General features: G+C 61.6%; 1 protein-coding gene across 2 annotated transcripts in view; it reads right to left on the reverse strand.

Moving 5' to 3' along the window:
* CXXC5 (CXXC finger protein 5) overlaps positions 1–18,859 on the reverse strand; it is a 35,910-nt gene extending 17,051 nt beyond the window's left edge. For both annotated transcript variants that reach the window (XM_084215913.1, XM_084215912.1), the window contains exon 1: positions 18,717–18,859. The gene's annotated coding sequence lies outside the window, so the exon portion shown is untranslated. The remainder of the gene's footprint in view (positions 1–18,716) is intronic.
* Positions 18,860–20,547: the final 1,688 nt, after the last annotated feature.

Genomic DNA, 20,547 nt, shown 5'->3' on the forward strand with positions numbered 1-20,547 from the left:
CAGGCGCTGGTTTCTCTGGTGCTCAGGTCTCCTGCACCCCTCACTGTCTTTTTCCCTACCTTGAGCTTTTCCATGTTGGATGGTTATAGCACTGGAACCAGATCTCTCAGGCCATTGGCACACTCAAGGGCAAGGACAATCAAGGAAACCATGTTAATGCAGCACCCAAACAAACGGGCAAATTGGAGCGTCCTGGGAACGAGAGGAAGATGGTGCTCCTCCCTTCTGCACCTGCTGGATCCCAGGAAGCAACCAGCATCTCATCCTGCAGGAGAGCAGAGCCACAGGCAGGGATTGTACCACATCCTGGGGACCCGAGAGCCCCAAGGGTGTCCTGGCTGATGATGGGCACACTGCAGCACTGGCATCAGTGGTGACCAAATGTCCTCAGACACAAGGTCTGCTTCAACCAGGGAGACCTGCACCCAACCAGGGAGAACTGCACCCAACCAGGGAGACCTGCACCCAACACACCGCATGCTCTGAGGTGAGCAAACACACCTGAGGCCAGAGGACGCACATGGACTGACCCAAGCCAAGCTCTCCTTCAGAGATTCCTCTTGGATATGTTTCTTGGTTGTTAACCAAGAATCAGCCCAAATGAAAGGCATCTTCCTTCCCCTGCATGGCAATAGAGGACAGAGAAACAGCACTGCTGGGCAACCTGCTGGCAAGAGTTATTAGAAAAACTGTTCCCAGAAAATTGTCAGGCCCACAATGGGGTGGCAGGGCAGGGAGGTGTTGTACCAAGGCCCAGCTTCTCTATTTGATCAGACACCAGTGTGACTGCATGAAACACTGGGACTGCTATGGGACAATCAGATTCTCCCTGGAGGTCCTGCACAGCCATGAGACCCCAGTGTGGCCTTTCCATGCATGAAGGGGGTGTGGAAGATTGGTGGATGGAGACTTCTCACCATGGCCTGTTGTAACAGAACAAGGCACGAGGGTTTTAAATGACAGGGCAGGGGTAAATATGATATTAGAGAAATTCCCTGTGAAGGTGGCACAGGTTGTCCAGAGCAGCTGTGGCTGCCCCATCCCTGGAAGAGTCCAAGGCCAGGTTGGACAGGGCTTGGAGCAACCTGGGACAGTGGAATGTGTCCCTGCCCATAGTAGGGGGTGGAATGAGACAGTCTTTTCTGACCCAAAGCATTTTCTGATTCTATGGCAATTTTTTAAAAAGCACAAGTGAGGTGGGAGAAGCTGTCAGGTCCTAAAGAACCAGCCCCAGGGGATTTGGAAAGCAGAGCTGGAGTCCTGGGAAGGAGGAAGGGGTCACCACCACCATCACCAGCCACAGCATGAGTCAGGATGGGAGGACCTGCAACTGAAAGGGATGGAGGACTCACAGTAAGAAAGAGAGGGGTTTACTCTAAGACCGGGAGGAGAGCAGCCATGGAAAAACCCATCTACAAGCTGTCACAACACAGAGGAAGATAGGGAAGGGCCACAAGACCAGGCCTGGGGAAGCTGAAGCATGAAGGAAACACTACTTGGTGGGAGCTGGAAAGGGCTTATCACACTGGAGACGTGCTTTGAGGGGACTGACTGCAGGGTGTCAGCCTGTCTGGGCTCCTGCTCCTTCCTGGCCCCAAGCTCTGAGGGGCTGCACTAAAACTAGAGCTAGATGTCAATGCTTCTGCCTTCCCTCACTTCCCAGGTGGCAGGCTGGAATGACAAGGAGCAGGTTGGATAGAGCTGGTGGTCCAGCCCTTCTCCAGCAAGCCCAGGGTGGGTTCAGGACTCCCAGCCTGCTCCCAGGACCTGCCTGCCGGATTGGTGAGCCCCCTGCAAGAGAACCATCTTCCCTCACCAGGGGAGGGTTCGATCCCAGCAGGGTTCTCATCTCTTCTGAAACCCAACACCCATATCCCCATCTCCTGATGGATCTTCCCACAACACTGCCAAGGTCATGGCATGGGAGGGAAGTTCCAGAGCACAGAACTCCCAACCAAACGCGTTCCCACTGCCCACTCTCAGCTTCCAGGATGAACATCCCCCTCGACTTGCTGCTTCCCCAGTCTCCTCCATCCCATCCTCCTCCCTCTTCCCCATGCCAGAGGGTCCTGCACCTTGCCCTCAGCAGCATGGTCCATGGAGGATGAGCCCAAGGAAGGCTGAGGGATGAGCAGGGGCTGTGGGATGAGCTGGGCAAGGGAGCACCCACAGAATCCATCCCCCAACAAGCTGGAGCACCAGCAGATACAGACTTGGTGGTGGTGGATTCAACAAAAAGAAACTCATCCTTGTGTCTGGAATGAGCCACTGGAATTTTAGGGACTGTCCACAACATCTCCCTCAGTGTTCTGACGAAGCAGTTTTCATCCCACGAGCTCCACAAAGACCTGTCTGGGGGGGGAGAAAGGGGTTTCCTACTATCACAGCTCCTGACACTTTTGACATAAGGCACATCTAGGTTAAGGTAGAAAAAATCCCAAGCAATTCCTGACCAGGTTCCCCTCCACCAGTGTGGCTTCCCCATCCCCATCCCAGATGGACCTACCTGCCCTCCCTGTACTTTTCTCCTGCACACCATGATGCTGAACGACAGCACCCGGAGGGGGAACATCCTCCTCTGAGCATTTTTCAGACAAAAAAAAAGTACTTTTTCACCCTGATGATGCATTTTAACAATGCAGCAAAGCCAAATCCTGGCCAGGGCTGCAGCCCTCACCATCCCAGGGGAAGCAGCCAGCACCCACGCTGGGATTCAGGATGGATCTCTCCAGAGGATGGCCATGGGCGTCCTTGTGTCCCCACAGCTGCACCCCCACTTCAGCTCAAGGGGTTTAAGCTGGAGCAGTGCAAGTCCCTGCTGCAGCCCCCCGAGGTGTAAGGCTCCCTGAGCTCTTAATGGGCTTATGGAGCCGCTGGGGCCAGAGCAGCTCCCCCAGCACAGCGCCAGGGGGGACTCAGAGGCATCCCCAGCTGGCACCCCCGCCTGGCCCCCCTGCCTGGCACCCCCATCGTGCCAGGGGCCACCCACCAGCCCCATCCCAGACTGCACCGAGCGCTCTGCCTGCTCTCTCCACATCCCAAATCCCACAGGCCTCCTCCTGTTCTCTTCAGGGATGTGTGTCCTCCCCAGCCCTACAGCAGACCCACTCCCCCCAGGCCATGCCACCAGCCTGGCACCCACACCTCCCTGCCTGCACCTGCAACCTGTGCCCCACACTTGTACCCCACTCTGGTTCCTGCTCCAATCCTCACCCCGTCGTGACTGTGCACCCCCACATCTCACCCTACACCTGCACCCCACACCTCACCGCACAGCATCACCCAAGGCCATGCTGAGCAACAAGGCTGGGGGGTGCCTGGACCGGCTGCAGATCCCCCCCACTCTGGGGAGTTCAGACCCCCTCAAATTCAGGCTGAGGGTGAGAGGAGCATGTGCTACACAGCCTGGTAGGGCTGGAGGGCCAGCACATCATCCCATGCCATCCCTAGGAAATCCTGTTTTTTCCAGGTTTGGATCAAGCACAGTGGACTGGGAACAACAGCTGGCAGGAGCGGGGCCATCCAGGGAAAATCCTACTGGAAAACCCCATTCACTAAAACCCCATTCTCAACCAGCACAGTTTTAGGGAGGCAGCCCCTGGCTGGATGCACTCTGGCAGGGAAGGCTCTGCCCTCCTCTTCGTCCTGTTTTGGGGATTTGGACTTTGTGCATTTGGGTTTTTCCAGAGGGGAAATATTTTTTAAAAGCAAAAAGCCACCCCAAAACCGAAGAACGTGACTGAGCTCCTGTGAATTCCCTATCAGCTGCCGTACACGCACATGGCACAGAAAAATTCTTAGCAAATTCCTGCTGAAAATAATAAAAAAACTGGGAAAACCCACCAAAGGCTGAGCTTGCCGGACACAGCGCGCCAGGAGGGGCTGACAGAGCTGTTACGGTCTATTGGGCCAATAATCCACAAACTAAGACAGATTTATTGTACATGGCAGATCCTAACAGCTCCAAAGAAACCATCACTGTCTCCTGGCGCTTAAAATTCACTTTCTTGGGGGGGAAAAAAAAGGGCCAAAATATGGCTTTATGAGATAAGATGCGTGGTTGGACCATTCTGTGACAGGCAGAAGCCTGTGCAAACACATCCACGGCTCTTTTTTTCCTTGGTATATAAATATATAAAATATCTCCTCTTCCAAGGCAAGCGCGACTGCATTACCCGTCGGAGCGCTGTCCTTACCACCGGATTACCCGGCTCGGTTTCACCTCCCTTAGCAAGATGGATTTGCAGGGATGTTGCTTCCGCCTCGATATTACTGATCAAAACCAGGGGGAGATAAAAAATCAAGTTAATTAAAGATAAAATGAGCGCCTGCATCCATCTGGCTTGCTGGGATGGGTGAGTTTGGGTCCCCTCTCCTTGGAAGGTGTAAGGATGTGAGAAGGGAGATGCTGGAGAGGAGAGCAGGCTCTTCCCACTGGCGTGACAGTGATGGCAAGCCTGGGATGGGGGGATAGTTTGCTGCTGATGATGATAATAAAAATAATAATATTAAAAAGGTCAGAGCTGGTGCTTTCCCTGTTTCTGGCAGACAGGACCCCAGCCAGTGTGGAGCAGCAGGCCGAGGGCGGGATCAGCCCGATCCCATCGGTAATTGCGGCGTCTGTTCGGATCTCCGCGACGCTGAAATCACGCTGGGCCCGGCTCTGAGCTCCCGGCGGCTGATCATATCGGACGGGGATCAAAGAGGCTCAGCTTACGGCTTTAGCGCGGCTCGTCCCAGCCGGCGCTGCCGCCGAGGGGGGGCCGGGCTCCGCTGGGGCCGCGCACCCGGGATGCTCCTGGGAAGCCCGGAGGGTGCGTGGGTGCAGCGAGCATCCCTCGGCGGGACGATGCCCGGGGGGACGGCCAGCCCGGAGCCCCCCCGGCACGGCGCCGTGTGACAGCCCCACCAACCCCCGTGTGCACCCCAAACCATCAGCGTTATGGGGGCGAGCGTGGGGAGCTGGAGCAGGCAACCAGGAGAGAAGCTCTAGGAGACTCGGAGAGATGCCCAGGGGCAGGGATGGCCGCAGGGAGGGGGGTTTGCACGGATGCCACAGCTGCAGACCCCGGTTGCACCCCAGAACCGTGCCAGGGGTGCGAGCAGCGGGATGCTGGGCCAGTCAAGGGGAGCGATGCCCGCGGGCACGGACGGGGGGAGGGAGGGGCTCTGCGGGGATGCCCCGGCTCCAGCCCTCCGGCCGGCGGTGCAGCAGCGGGAAGGGATGTGCCGGGACTGGCCGGGTGGCTCCAGGGAGGGAGTTGAACGAGTAATTAGAGCAGGAGGCTGTGAGTCAGCAAACGATGCGTAACCTCGGCGAGGCTGACAATGAGGCAAAAGATGGCAGTTTCGACCGAGAGCGCCGGCTGAAAGGGCACATTTAGATATGCAAAAAGCAGCAACTCCTGACAATCTCAGGGCTGCGACCCGCTCGGCTCCGGAGCCGCCGTCTGCCGCCGAGCTCTCGACGCCTTCCTCCAAAATCATTGCGAATAGAGACATGGGTGGGCGCAAACCCAGCCCCACGGAGCGAGGTCTTGGGGTTCGCTCCCGAAAAAGCAGCAGCTAGGGAAAAACAGCGGGCAGCCTCTGCTCCGGCACCCCGTGCTGCCTGGAAAGTGGGATGCAACCAGCCTCGGCAGCTGACCTTGCTCCGGGTGCCCCGGGGAGAAGCAGCCGCGGCGCACTCCAGGATGGATATTAAGGCTTGGCTCGGAAGCAAACCCCAGCTCCAGCCACAGGCTCGTCCCCCCCGTTTTGGGGGGTGCAGCAGGGCTGCAGGCAGGTACAGCCGCCCTCGGCGAGAAGAGTTTAATTAACCCCGGAAAGCGATCGTTAAACGGCCGGCCCGGGTAATCGATGCGGAAGGGGCAGCTTTGCTGCCGAGGGACCATCTGCTCCGGGGAGGGAGCGATGGCGGCTCCTCGTCCCCCCCGTCACCCCGCGCCTGCCGGGAAGCGGCCGCCGCCGCCACGGGGCAGCTGCTCCGGGGGCCCGATCCCGAGCTGAACCCCGGCCAAGCCCTCCCGGGGGGATGGGAGCTGCCCCTCGCCTCAACCCTCGCTTCCCGTAAAGGCCCGAGGCCCGGCGGCACGTGATTTCCGACACGCCACGGCCCCCCCGGCTCACGGCCCACCGGAGGGTCCCTCCGCAGCCAGGCATCCCCCCGCCCCCCACAGGACGTGGCTGAAGCAAAGCGGGGCGGGGATGTGGCCGAGCACCCTGCTCGCCCCACGGCTGCTTTCACCCTTGAGATGAGTTGGTGGCAGTCTCAGCCTTGAGGGCTCGGAGGGTTTGTGTCTTGCCCCCGGCGCACACACCTATGGCCGCATTCCCGGGCGAATGCTCAGAGGGATGCTCTCAGCATCCCGGCATCACCCAGGATATCTCATCCTGGCCTGGGGCACTCTGTCCCTTCCCATCCCCCAGCACCCCAGGCCTTCCTCCAACCCTGAATTTCCAAGTTTCTCCTTATTTCCACCCAGTAAATGATGGGGGGTGCTCAGGGGCAGTAAGGCTGGGTGTGGTGCATCTGCTCCCGAGGGACCCAGGAGCTACTCCCCACTCCAGGCACTGACTCCAGGGGACACTTGGAGAGATCAGTGTCCCCAGCAGTGTCCCTCTGCTGTGAGAAGACCTTCTGCCATCAGCACAGCCGGAGCAGCTCCCAGGATCAGCACATTCTGGGAAACCTGCGGGGCCATGGCACTGGCATGACCCTGCTGGGGTGATGCAGACCCTGGGCATGGAGCCACAGCCTCCTCCTGGTCTGGATCTGTCCCCCACCCATGGGGAGGAGAGGAGCACCCAAGGAGGGGGAGAGCTGCACCCCCCAGGAAAAAAGGAGCCCAAAGGTGCTTCCAGGTGTGCTGGCACAAGAAACAAGCCCTGGGACACAGCATGGCTGGGAGGCCAGGAAAAAGCCCTGTCCCATCCTGTCACCTTGCCTGGGACAGAGGGGATGGTGCAGCTGCTGCTGGCCCAAGCATGGGCAGGGTGTCAGGTGGGTCCCCAGGCCAGGGGGCCAGCAGGGTTCAAGGTGACCTGCAAAGCACAGGGTGATCCCTGCCCCATGGATGGAGACATCCTGGGCTCCTCCTCACCTCCCCAGCCCTGCAGACCCCTGGGAAGGGGACCCTGGTTCTCCCCACTCCCATGGCAGCAGCTCAGCTGCACCCACCCATGCCCTTCCCCACAAACTGGTGCCAGTTTGAGGATCACCCTGCTCCAGGCAGGGAGATTCAATTCCTTTGGGAGAGCAGGTGAGGCTCCAGCACAGAGCTGGCTGTGTGAGGCTTTGCCAGGACACCCAGCACACCTGAGTTCCCAGGGGAATGCTCAGGGATGCTCCTGGTAGCCCAGCATTACCCAGGGTACCAGCACCCAGCCACTGGATGTGGGGATGAGATGACCCTTTTCCCCCCAGCTGTCTGGGCAGGGATGCCCATGGCAGCTGGAGCACTCTGGGCAGGAGGCAGCAGAGAGACCCCTGAAGAGGAAGGGGAATGCTCTGCTTTCACTGCAGGAGGGAAACTGAGGCAGGGGAAGGCTGGGATGGGCCCACACACTTGGCACAGCTAGAGCCAGCTTTTCCTGATACTCCTCATCCAGAGGGGGATGTCTGTCCCTGTCTGGGGACAGACAGGATCCCCGTCCCCACTCTGTGCTGAGGACAGGGAGCAAAGGCAGAGCAGGAACAACCCCCTGCCCTGGCACTGCCACACCCCAGTGTGGGACACGAGACAAGATCACACCTGCAGTGGGGTGCTCCTCTAGCTCTCTCAGGTAGGATCCAGCCCTTCAAACTGGGGCTCAGCCCCAGAACAGCACTTAAACCACCCCCCAAACCACTGCTCAACCTCTGACCAGTACTCAGCCCCCTGAAATGGTGCTCAGATACCCAAACTGGTGTTTAGTGACCAAACTGGCTCTCAGCTTCCCAAAACAGTGCTCAACTCTCAAGCCAGGGCTCATCCCCCAAGCCAGCACTGAAGCCCTGCGTGGGTGCTGAACACCCCAGCCAGGTGCTGGACCCCTGAGATGGTGCTCAGCCCTCCAAAACAGTGCCTGACCCCCAAGATGGGGCTCAGCCCCCTGAACCAGGCACTGAGTTGCTGCCCAGACCCCAAACTGGAGTTCAGGCCCCAAAACAGTGCTTGAGCCTCAAGCTGGTTCAGTCTCCTAAAATGCTCTTTGTCTCTCAAGCTGGTGCTCAGCCCCCAAAACACCAAACGCCCAAACCAGTGCTTGACCCCCCCCAAGCCAGAACAATGCATGACCACCAAACCAGTCCCCAGCTCCCCAAAATGGTGCTCAGCCCCTCGACCCAGTGCTCAACACCCCAAAATGCTGCTTGACCCCCAAGCCAGTGCTCAGCCCCCAAAAAGCCTTGTCCCAAAGGAGGGGTCAACCACTGCACGGTCCCCCCCAGGGACAGCCACTCCAGTTTCCTCCCAGTACACCCACTGGTCACATGGTCCCTCAGAATGGCCAGACAGCCCTGAGGGGGTTTTCCCAATTTCCTTTGCCCCTCCATCAGCAAAAGGACACAGGAACACCATGGCAGGGAAGCCATCCCTCCTCCACACCCTGGTTGTGGGAAGGGACATGTCCCTCACTCTGTGTCCTGGAGGAGAGCCCCCCGACCCCTTTCCCATCATTTCCCAGGGGAGCACCAGCAGTGGGACAGACAGGATTGCCAGAGCTCTGCTGGGAGCCTCCCCAGAGCCATGGAGGGTGGGGGTCCTGGCCAAAGGTAAGGAATATCAGGCACCAGGATATCCCTGCTTATCCTGGGAGGGGCTGCCCGGTGGGTGGGATGGTTTGTGGGGTGCAGACCAGGGGCCTTGGGTGGGGTGAGAGCACATCCAGTTTCTAATGGCTGTGGGGATGTACTCTCCAGTGCCAGGGGGGCTTTCCAGCCCTGTCCACCGGGATGAGCTGCTGAAGCCACCCCCCCACAGCCCAGTGCCACCTATTCCCAGGATCAGGCTGGCAGTGGTTATGGATGTGGCTGTCCCCCAAAGCACCAACCACAGGCAGCCTGGGGACCCCCAGGACTGGCCCCAGGCCCCCAGCTCCCCCAGATTCCCCTTTTCCCCCAGCTTTGGCACCACCAGAGCCCCAGACACAGCCCCCATTCCTGCCCCCTCTCACATCCCTCCCTGCTGCCCCCCACCCCTAATCGAACTGGCTGCTGCACAGACTCATCCCAGTTTAATCTTCACGGTGCATCAGGCACGGAGGGAAAAAACACAACGATTTTCCTTTTTTTTTTTTTTTTTTTTGGGTCTTAATCTTTACCTGGGGTCAGATTTACCAATCCTCCCACTAATCCCCCAACGCCTTCGCAAAGCAAAGGGCCCCCCTCCTCCACCAGCCCCGTGGGAGCCAGCCCAGGGAGCACCCATAGCCCCAGGGTGCCTCGGGATTAGCGCTCCAGGTGACTCCAATTTTTCCCAACGAGGTGGCAATACAGTTTTTAAAAGGCTTTTTTTATTTAAGGAATCTGAATGTGAGCACGGAGGGAGGGAGATTACACGGTGGTGAGGAGATAGAGGCAAAGCCTGGGGGATCTTGGCTCCACTGACAGGCTCAGATTTGGGGGAAATACTCAGGGAAAGGATGAAAAAAACACTTCTTAGAGAGGATTCCATGCCATTCCCTGCCTCAGTTTACCCCTGTGTAGGGATGAAAGGTCACCCCTTCTCTGGGGTGGCACCAGCTGGCCCTGAACAACCTCCAGTCACCCCCGGGGGCAGGACTGGGAACCACCCCGGCCCTGCAGATGTGGGGACAAGAGTTCCTATGGATGTGGGGGTTCTGGGATCCCTGTGGAGGGGGGGACACGGGGCTCTGCAGAAGGGGGGCAGGCAGAGCAGGGGGCAACAGGGATCTCTATATGGGGGCACAGGGGGGCCTGCAGATGAGGGGACACGGAGCTTTGAAGATGAAGGGACGGGGTTCTCAGCAGAGCAGGGGGACAGGGGTACCTGGAGGAAGGAGGGAACATGGGTCTTAGAAGATGGGGGCACAGGAGTCCCTAAAGAAGTGGGGACAGGGGTCCCCACGATGAAGAGCTCTGTAAAAGGGAGATGGGGGCTTTGCAGATGAGGAGGGACAAGGGCAACAGAGTTCCCTGCAGAAGAAGGGGACAGGAGCCCTGGCAGATTGAGAGGGACAGAGGAGAGAGGTCCCTGCAGAAAGAGATCAGAGATCCTTGCAGATGGGGGGGACAAGGGTCTTGCAGACAGGAGAGGGACAGAGGGGACAGAGGTGCCTGCACATAGGGGAGACACAGATCCCTACAGATCTGCCCTTTCCACGCCAGCCTCCCACCGGGGCTGCCCCCAGCTCTGCTGCGGCGGGGGCTGCCGTGGCTCGGTGGGAGGCGGGGGCTGCCAGCAGCCGTGCCCAGCCCCGAGCCCCCGCGGGCGGCGCTGGCCGAGCTAACCGGGGATGGCAGCGCGGCCCCCGCCGCGACACCGCGCACGCTCCGCCGCGGCCGGCACCGCGCCGCGCCAGCCTGGAATTTGCAAGCTGTCCTGATGCATTAAAGCGCAAACGCCTGGCGTCCGGCTCCCAGCCCTGTGCCCGGCTGTGCCAGGCCATGGCATCCCCTCCCCGGGGACGCCGATGCGGGGCCAGCTGTCCCCAAGGGCGCCCAGAGCCACCATCATCATCTTCATCCTCCACGGTTGTTTTTTCCCCCCAGCCCCAGCTTTAAATAGCAGAATGGGGAGACGGTGACAGGCTCATGCTGTCACCGTCGTGAGGCATGGGACACTAGGGACATCGGGAGTGGAGGGTCCCCAGCAGTGCTGGCATGGGGGACAGTGGAGCCCCTTCCAGCAGGCAGCACGTTGTGCCAGCCCAGGGCATGGAGGGAATGGGGAGAAACAGACAGACACGGATGGACAGATGGATGGGATGCTGTGCTTGCCATCCCAGGGACAGAGGGATGGGACCCCGAGGTGAGTGCCACGGCACCCCTGCAGGCACCACGCTGGAGAGCCAGATTCAGAAGGGCTGCAGTCCCCTTGGACAGCACCCATGTCACGGGGATACCAGGGTCCCCTCTCCCCTTCACCCATCCTCACACTGCACTCCCTCCAAGTTCACTCCCATGGGTGCAGGAGGGAAAGGTGGGGAGGGACAGCCCAGCCTGGCACTCACAGTTCAGTGTCCAGCCAGCACCTCCCATTCCACATCCCCCACCCTGATGCCTTTCAGATTCCCTCAGACTCCCCAAGACCACTGTCACGAGTGCCATGGGATCCCCTGACTGAGTCCACTGTGGGAGGATTGGTCACTTGCCAAGGGTGGTGGCACAGGGGACACCCCGATCCCCGGCACACGCTCACCCCACACCCACGCACCCCGCGATGCTCCCAAATGGTTCAAGAGCCCCACGCCCACCCGCTGGCCGGCAGGACACACTCCTCGCCCAGCCAGGCAGGATGGGCTCAGCCGGCCGTGCCGATCCCAGCCGGAACGGGCAAACAGCAGCGGGATGCCGTGGGAGGAGGGAGGGAGGGAGGGAGGGAGCGGCACGGCCGGCTGGAATAGGAGTGTGAAGAAACGGCTCTTGCGTGCTCTGTCCGGAGCCAGCTAACGAGGCCATATTTGAAATGCCTCGCATACCTCCGGTCATCAGATTAGTGAGATGCAGAAGGTAAAGCAGAGGGCAAGAGCAGCGCTCCCGGCTCCCGACAGCGATCCCCGCCGGCCGCGGGAACGGGGGCAAAACCCCCGGCTGGCAGTGGGGCACGGGCAGAGAGAGCCCCACGGGCAGAGAGAGCCCACGGGCAGAGAGAGCCCCACGGGCAGAGAGAGCCCACTGGCAGAGAGAGCCCCACGGGCAGAGAGAGCCCACCAGAGAGCCCACGGGCACCCCGGCAGTGATGGGTGCTGGGAGCTCCTCCCCGCTGGGATCCCGGCAGATGCAGAAGGGAAAGGTGGGCAAGGATAACCCACCGTGCTGCCACGTCCTGGCCACCAGCCACTGCCACCTCCCCGTGGCCCGGGCAAGGCCTGGACCTGCTGAAAAACCTTTCAGCCTTTTACAGGGGCTTACAGGAAAGTCAGAGAGGGACTATTCAGCAGGATCTGTCATGATAGGACAAGGGATGAGGGTTTTAAACTAAAAGAGTAAAGTTTAAGATTGGATATTAGGAAGAATTCTTCCCTGTGAGCGTGGGGAGGCCCTGGCAGAGGTTGCCCAGAGAAGCTGTGGCTGCTCCATCCCTGGAAGCGCTAAAGGCCAGGTAGGATAGGACTTGGAGCAACCTGGGACAGTGGAAGGTGTCCCTGCCTGTGGTAGGGGATGTAACTAGATGACCTTTAAGGTCCCTTCCTGCCCAGACTGTTCTAGGAGTCTGTACAAGGAGGAAGATCCCACAGAGCCTCCAAGAATCATCTGTGGGCACAGCTCACCTGCCCTTCCCAAGGCACCAAATCTGCTTGGCCATGAATGGGTTCCCCTGGCCCTGCTCCAGGTCCAGGAGTGGCAGGAGAGGCAGGAAGCTGCCTCTGAGCAGCAGGTGGGTGCAGAGGAATAAGAGCTCTTACAGGGTAAGAGCACCTGGATCTGTGAACACTTGGGACCCTTCAGGGCTGGGATGTTCAATTGGGAATGTCTCAGCTTTCAGGATGTTCCAATGAGACACTGGGCTTGGATGTGGACCCCAAAATCCCCTCTCTGAAGGAGAGAAAGAGACACAAAACCACAAGGGCAAGTCCTAGCAAAGAGAAGTGAGAACCAATGACACCAAGACCCCTGGGGACACCAAGATAGAACCCGGAGGCCGAGTGGATGGAGCTGCATTGCTTGGTTGGGAATGGACAACTCCACACAGAAGACTGTGGCAGCTAGATATTACCCAGATATCCCTACAGAAAGCTGGAGCACAGGCATGGACTCAAGACAGATTTGCAAAGGCAAAACCAAAACATCCACCAAACAAGGGCTGCTTCCAACCACAGCCAACCACCCACACAGCAGGAGGTGACCAGGGACAGCAGCACCAGAGCAGACCAGAGAGGAACATGCCCAATCTCAAACCCAGTCCCCATTCCAGCAGGCACCATACCCAGGGAGCTCAGCACGTGCTCAGCAAACCTGTGCCAGGGGCAGCCAAGGGTATCTCGGGTAGCAGCAGCCACCAGAACCCACTGGAGTCACTCACAAGGCCAGGACAGCACTGCTCCCAGCCCTGCCACCAGCCAGGTGACAATCAGACCCTGGGGATGAAGCCCATCTCAGAAGTGACCCAGAAATGACAGGGTCACCTCACCCCGTGGGCAGGTCCCACCCAGCACCCACAGTGTCCCCACTGAAACGTCACAGGGCTGGCACAGGGCAGGGCCGGTAACCCGAGCCCTCTCCAGCTCCCACCTCTCGGGGCTGGGAGGGTGGAGATGGAAAAGCACATCCTGCTTGGAAAATCCGAAAACAGCTTCCAGGGTCACAGCTGACACAGATCCTGCCATGCCCAGGCCACCACACTGACAGCATCACAGTGGGGAGGTGATGCATCCTCATCCTCCCAGCACAAAGGATGTCCCAGCTCAGGCCATGGAGGATGCTCTGGTACAAGTGACACTGTTCCAGGACAAAGACATCCAGCCAGACCCACACATCCCAAGGCAAGCCCACAGCCTGGGAGCCATTAGCCCAGTCCCTTCCATGCCATAACCATGGATGGTGGGAACCAGGGACACCAAGGCAGCCACTGGAAAACCTTCTGACCTCAAAAATCCTTTTATGCACATAATCACAGGCTGTCACCCACGTGCAGCACGGGCTGTCATCTCAGACCATCAACACACTCCACCTGCTTGCAGGCCTTGGGAAAAGACAAGCAGGGATGAAATCACTCTGAAGATTTAAGGGATCAGCACTCCAGCACCCCAGAAGGACAGACCGTGGGGTGGGCACATCACCAGCACTGAGATGTTGACAGACCCCAAAGCTTTTTGTCTGTGGATGTCAGGTGCCTGAGGGCCCAAGGCCAGGGTAAATGTGTCCTTTGGACACATTTGGGTCCTTTGGCAAAGGGACCCACAGGTTGCCCTCAGCCACTCACTGGGGTCACACTGCTCTGCTGCCTGCTGTCCCTGCAGCTCTCCTGGGCTCCAGCCCCATGGGTGTCCCAAAGGATACAGGATGCAGGCTGCTCCTCACCCACATGTCCTGATGCTCCCCAGTGGGCTCCCCAGGACAGCACAGCAAGGCAGCCTCCCCACCAGGACACGTCCCTCTGCTGAAGGCAAAGGCAGATGAGAGCTGATCCTCATGGCAGAACCACTGCTGAACAGCAGCAAACTCACATTTCCTCCACTCCAGCCTGGGATTTCCCACTGGCCACCTTTGGAGGTGGTTCCTCCTCCAGCCACCCCTTTGCCCACACCTTCTTCCCTCCTGCCCCTCCCACACCGCTGCTCCCTGCACCAAATCCCAGAATGGTTTGGGTTGGAAGTGACCTTAAAGCTCCTCTCCATGGGCAGGGACACCTTCCACCATCCCAGATTGCTCCAAGCCCTGTCCAGCCTGGCCTTGGACACTTCCAGGGATGGGGCAGCCCCAGCTTCTCTGGGCACCCTGTGCCAAGGCCTCCCCACCCTCAGTGTAAAACATTTCTTCCCTATGTACAAGTTAACCCCGACCTGTTACAGTTTAAAACTCTCACCCCTTGTGCTGTCACTCGAGGCCCTTGTCCAAAGTCCCTCTCCAGCTCTCTTGAAACTCCTTTGAGCACTGGAAGGAGCTTTAAGGTCTCCCTGTGGCCTTCTCTATGCCAGGCTGAACATCCCCAGCCTGTCTCCAAAGCAGAGGGGCTCCAGCCTCCGTGGCCTCCTCTGGACCTGCTCCAAGAGGCCCCACATCTGTCTGTGCTGGGGATACCACAGCTGGATGTGGTGCCCCAAGGGGGTCTCCCCAGAGCAGAGCACAGGGGGAGCACCCCCTGCTCACCCTGCTGCAGCCCAGGACACACTCACCTTTCTGGGCTGCCAGTGCACGGTGCTGCCTGATGTCCCATCTGTCACCCACCAGCACCCCCAGTCATTTTCTGCAGGGCTGCTCCCAGCCCATCCAGCTGTGCTGGGCCTGGCCCCACACAGCTGCAAGATCTTGCACTGGGCATGGCTGAACCTCCCACCTTCCTCTTTCCCCATCACCTGCCTGGCAGGAAAACAGCCAATGCCACACACCACCCACTGCCAGCATCTCCATCCTTTCCCAATCCACAGCCCATCCATGCTCATGTCCCCAGCTGGGTGGAGGGCCAGCCTCTACCTGGGGCGGGGGCTCCCATCCTGCTCCCCATCCTGGATGAGTCTCCAGAGCACCAATTGCTTTGGGGACACCCATGCTCCATGCCTGGGCTCTGTGCAGGGAGGTGGCTGCAAGGGGCAGCAGTGACAACTGGGAGTCCCACAAGACCCCCCATGCTCCCAGGAGTCAAAGCTGAGTCAGGGGGAAAGGAAGGGGAAAGGAGAAGAAAAAAAAGAAACAAGCCTTTTGAGTGCAATATTTTAGTTGAGCACCAGAGCATGAGTAAAGGAGGGAGCTTTTCGTGGTCTGGTGAGTTTAAGCTATGAGCTGAAAGTTTAACTATTAATACACTTAATCAAGAAGTTGTTCCTACAGCCAGGATTTAGGAAAACAAAACAGGGAGGCAGGAGAACAGTGGCATCGCTGTGGCCACCCCGGGGAATGTCCCTGCTGGGGGAGGTGGAGGGTCCAGGACCAGCTGGGGCTGGATCCAACCTCGGCCAAGCCTTGCATGGGCACACAAGGAGGTGCCAGGTGCTGGCTGCCAGGGCCAAGCACCCTGGATTTGGCCATCCCCCCAGTGCCCACACAGGAGGTTTGTCAGAGGGGACAGTTTTGGGGAGAGGATGTCACCCCCAAACCCTGCAGCATCCCCAGGGCACAGACAAGTAGCACCTGCACGGCTGCCACCTGCCTGGAAAGGTCCTGGTGACACCAGGGGATGCCAGTGGGTGAGGGACCCCCAGGGTCGGGGATCCCCAAAACACCCCCCACACCTCCACAGCGTCTGATCTGGCACAAAGCTGTGCCACGGACGAGGAAGAGGAGGGACAGGCTGAATTTTGGGGTGTAGCAGGCAGAGCTCCTCTCTGGAGCAGAGGCAGGAGCGGGAGGTGCGGGCAGTGCCTGGCAGCGCGGCGCCGGCTGCCCGCATCCCCACCACAAAATCCATGTCAAGGACGCCTCGGCCGGCTCCTGCCTCTCCCCACCGAGGCGGGGGGAGGACACGGCGACATTCGTGACGCCCGGCACAACCCCCCCCACCCCCTGCCTGCACATCCCGCCCGGCACGCAGCCCCCCCCGACCCTGCCCCCGGGGCCACCGAGCCCCGGACGGCGCCGGGACCAACTTCTGAGCGGCACCGGCGGGTCCTTTGTTACTTTGCTTTTGTTGTCACACGCCGGCGCGCCCCCGTCCCCATCGTCCCGTCACCGTGTCCCCCCCCACGTCCCTCCCACAGCCCCCCCCAGGCGGCGTCCCCGAGGTCAGGGCGCGACATCTGCCAGCGCGACGGGGCGACGCCGGTACCGGCACCGGGGAGGGGGCGCAGCGCCGGGGGCATCTCCGGGGGCATCTCCGGGGTACCCCGCGCAGGGACACTTGGGGTGACACTGTCACCGACGGTGATGCGCTGCGGCGGCCCCGCGGGGGCCGCTGGAGGAGCCGTTTCCCCAAAGCTGTTCCCGCTGGGAACGCGAAGGACGGACGGACAGACGGAGGGACGGAGCGAGGTTTCCATGCCTACCAGCGCTCCCGCTGAGCGGGACCTCGGGGAGAGTCACCCCCCCCCCTTTCCTATCCAATCCCCCCGGCCTCGGCCCCGCCGGTGGATGCAGCGCAGCCCGCGGGCAGCAGCGGGGGCCGGGGAACGCGGGGGGCCGGGGCGGGGGGGAGGCCGGAGGGGTCTCCGTCCCCCCCAGCCCCAGGTGCGGCCCCGCCGCCGGGCTGGGGGCCGGGGGGCGCGGACAAAGCGGCACAAAGGGGCCGCTGACACAGCAGGGCCCGTTTCCAGAGAAACAAAACTTCCGCCGGCCCCGGCTCCGCGCCCCAGGTAGCCGGGATGGGCATCCCCCCAGGCCCCCCCAAAGCCGGCCTCACCCGCCCTCCCACAGCACGGCATCCCCCATCATTCCCCCGGCCCCCCCGGCACGGAGCGGCGGGGGGTGAAGGTTGCCCGGCCGGGTCAGCGCACACGCGGGGCCGTTACCGCAGGATGTGTGCGCAGCTTTGTTTGTGCGTGGGATGCACCCCCCCATGCCCATCCCACCCCCTAACCCCCCATGCCACCCCCCCATCCTCCTCTCCCCAATCAATCATCCCAGCAAAGAATAACCCGACCCGAAGCAGCCCCGGCCCCGCAGGAAGGACGCTGCCGGCTGCGGGATGCGGTGGAAAAAAAAAAAAATAGGAATAATAAAATTAAAATAAAAGGAAAAAAAATTAAACAACAACAACAAAACGCCTCACACCTCCGTGGGGCGCACGGGGCCGCGGTTCGGCGGAGTTTTAGGCCGTAATTCCCAAATTCGGGTACAATCCACAGCCCCCACGGTGGTTCTAGGGCCGGTGGCACCCACGCCGGTGCGAACGAGAGATGTTCCACGGCGCGGTCGCGGTGGCTCGATGGGTGCCGGGGCGCGTGGGGCACCCTCCCCGCCGCGGCCGGGGGCAGCAGGGGGTTTGGGAATCCCGTCTGACGGCGAAGCGGGGCGGGGGGGGTTCGCCGGGAACGGGGGGATGATAAAGTTGGGTGAGTTGTCGCACATGGCTGGGCGATGGCGAGCGGCGCCGCTCCCACGGCCACCCCGCGCCCGGGCACCGGCGGCGGAGCCGAACTGCCGCGGGAGCCCGGCGCACCCCGGGGAGGCGGCAGCGACCCACGCGCGGACACCGGCGCAGGGTGGGGGTTCCCCCGCGCCCCCCACGCGAGCCCCGCCGCGGGTGGCACCGCCGGCCCCGCTGCCCACCGCCTCCCCCCGGCGCCGCCGCCCCCGCCGCCCCCCGGCCCCGCCGCCACCATTGTCACCCGGGAAACCACCGGGCGCTGCCGCGGCGGTCCGGGGCGGCGGGGGGAGCCGTGGGGGGCTCGCTCCATCCCTCCCCGCGGCTCCCAGCGCATCCCCGCCGGGCTGCGGGTACCGGCAGCGGGGTTCGGTCGCACCGAGAAAAACTTTGCTCGTTACCCCGACGTTTCCCCCCCTCCCCTCCCATCCCCGGGAAGCGGCGGGGCCGCTCGGGCGCCGCGCAGGCAGCACCGGCCGGGCCCGACGCGGGCAGGCGGGCAGGCGGCCAGCTCCGGCCCCGCCGCCGCCGCGGGCAGCCCGGGCACGGCGCCGGGCAGCGGGGCGAGCCGCGGATCCCCCCGCCAAACTTTTTCTTCTCCGCCGCCTCCCCTTTCTCCGACGGCCCCCCGACACCCCCCACCCCAACTCCGCCGCCGGAGCGCCCCGGGAGCCGGCACCGAGCGGCGGTCCGGGAGCCGCCGCGCTGCGGGCAGCGCTGCCGGGAGCGGCGGGGGCTGCCCGGGCGCAGGGAAGGGGGCAGGAGGGGAACGGAGCGGGGTAGAGAGGGGAGGTCAGCACCTGCCCGGGGCCGGGGCCGGGGCCGGGGCCGGGTAGCCGAGGCGGGCTCGGTGCCTCGCCGCCGCCGCACACCCACCTCCACATCGCCGCTCGCTCTGGGAGTGCGCAGCCCCCGCTCCGCGCTGCACGGCGCTGCCGCCGCCGCCGCCGCTGCCCGCGGCTGCCGGCAAAACCCGGACCGGACCGGGCCGAGCGCCCCGCGCCGCCGGACACCGCGACACGCCGCGACACGACACGCCGCGCGCGCCCCCCGCCGCCCCGCGCGCGCGCCGCCCGCGCCGCCAACCCCCGGCTCGCCCGACCCCCAGCGCCGAGCGGCTACACCCATCCCCGGGGCCCTGCCGCCCCCACGGGTGTCACCCCGCCGAGCCGTGTGACAGCCGACCCCGCGCGTGGGGACAGAGCGCGACCCTCGTGTCCCGCCCACCCTCCACGGGGTTTATCCCGCTGTGACCCCCATGTCTCATCCACCCACCCCCCCCGTCACGGGTGTAGCCGGGGTGTGCCCGCCCGCGCCCGTGTCCCAGCTGCCCCCATGGGTGTCACCATGGTGTGTCCCCTCGTGTCCCTGATGCCCCCTCATGGGTGTCACTGTGCCGCGCCGTCCGTGGGCTGTACACCCCACACGGGTGGTGCTGCGGTGTGTCGCCCACCGTGTCCCAGCTGCCTCCCCCCCGCCGAGTGTCACCTTGGTGTCCCAACCCTTCATGTCACACATGGATGGGATTGGATTGTGTCCCCCGTGTCCCATCCACCTCCACGGATGCCATCCTGTTCGTACCCCCTCCATGTCCCACTGTCCCCCACAGGTTTCACCCACTGTGCCCCCCCTGTCCTGGCCGCACCCATGGGTGCCAGCATGATGTCCCCTCCGGCTCAGTGTGCCCCCCCCTAATCCCCAGCGATACCCAGCGGGATGTCACCATCCTGTCTCTGGGGTGTCACCCAACTGTGCCTCCTCCCTCCCTGCTGTTCCCCGAGGGGTGACACCCCCACGTGCATCCACATCCCCGTCTGTCCTCTGCGGGGTGCACATCCTTCTGTCCATCCTCCCCTGCATGTGCTCCCCCCATGTCCCCAGCGTGGGGTGTTCCCTGCAGGTCCCCCATCCCTCTGCATCCCCTCCGGGGTGCCAGTCCTTCTGTTCTCCCTTCCCTGGGGTGCCCACAGAGCGTTCCCGTCTCTCTGTCCCCCCGTGGGGTGCACTGGCAGAAGGTCCCAGAAGAAAGAGTCGCCCCCCGGTAGCCGGGGTGCAGCGGAGGGGACCGAGGGGTGCAGAGCTCCCGTCGCACCGCACAGCGAGGATCGCTCCGGGGAGGAGCCCCAAGCCCGGAGCCCCGGAGCCCCAGGCGTGCTGCCGCCACCGGGAGGGACCTCACGGTCTCACAGCGGGACATCGCTGAAATCCCCCTGAATAAACAGCAAATAATCGATGGTCCGATAAGTCAGCTGGAGGGAGGGGACAAATCCCGAGGTTTGGCCCCGCGGCGAGGGGTGGGGGATAACACTCTTGGCCCAGAAGTTTCCTGCTCAACTTTTTGCCAGAATTTTTTGCTGCTGAGGGGGAGAGTTGTTGTTGGGTTTGGGGTTTTTTTTCTCCCCTTGGAGTTGTGGGCACTGAAATATTGGAAGTTTAAAAAAAAAAAAAAATCCTTAAATCCCCGCTCCTCAGCCGAGAGCAGCTTTCCAGGGACAAACAGCCCAAAAAAAAACCCACCACCCCCAATTCCTGCAGCCTTTTCAGTTGCCAGCAAAATACCCAAACCCTCTCAAAAGCAGAAACCCTGACAAAAATGAAACTGGGTTTGTGTTGCCGTTGATTTTTTTTTTTTTCACAGGAATGCGAAATCTCTTCCCACCCCGCTCCCGCCTCGAAATGAAACAAAAAAATCTGCGATGGGGCGGGG

Source organism: Fringilla coelebs, assembly GCF_963513975.1.
Source record: "Fringilla coelebs genome assembly, chromosome: 15".
NCBI lineage: Eukaryota > Metazoa > Chordata > Aves > Passeriformes > Fringillidae > Fringilla > Fringilla coelebs.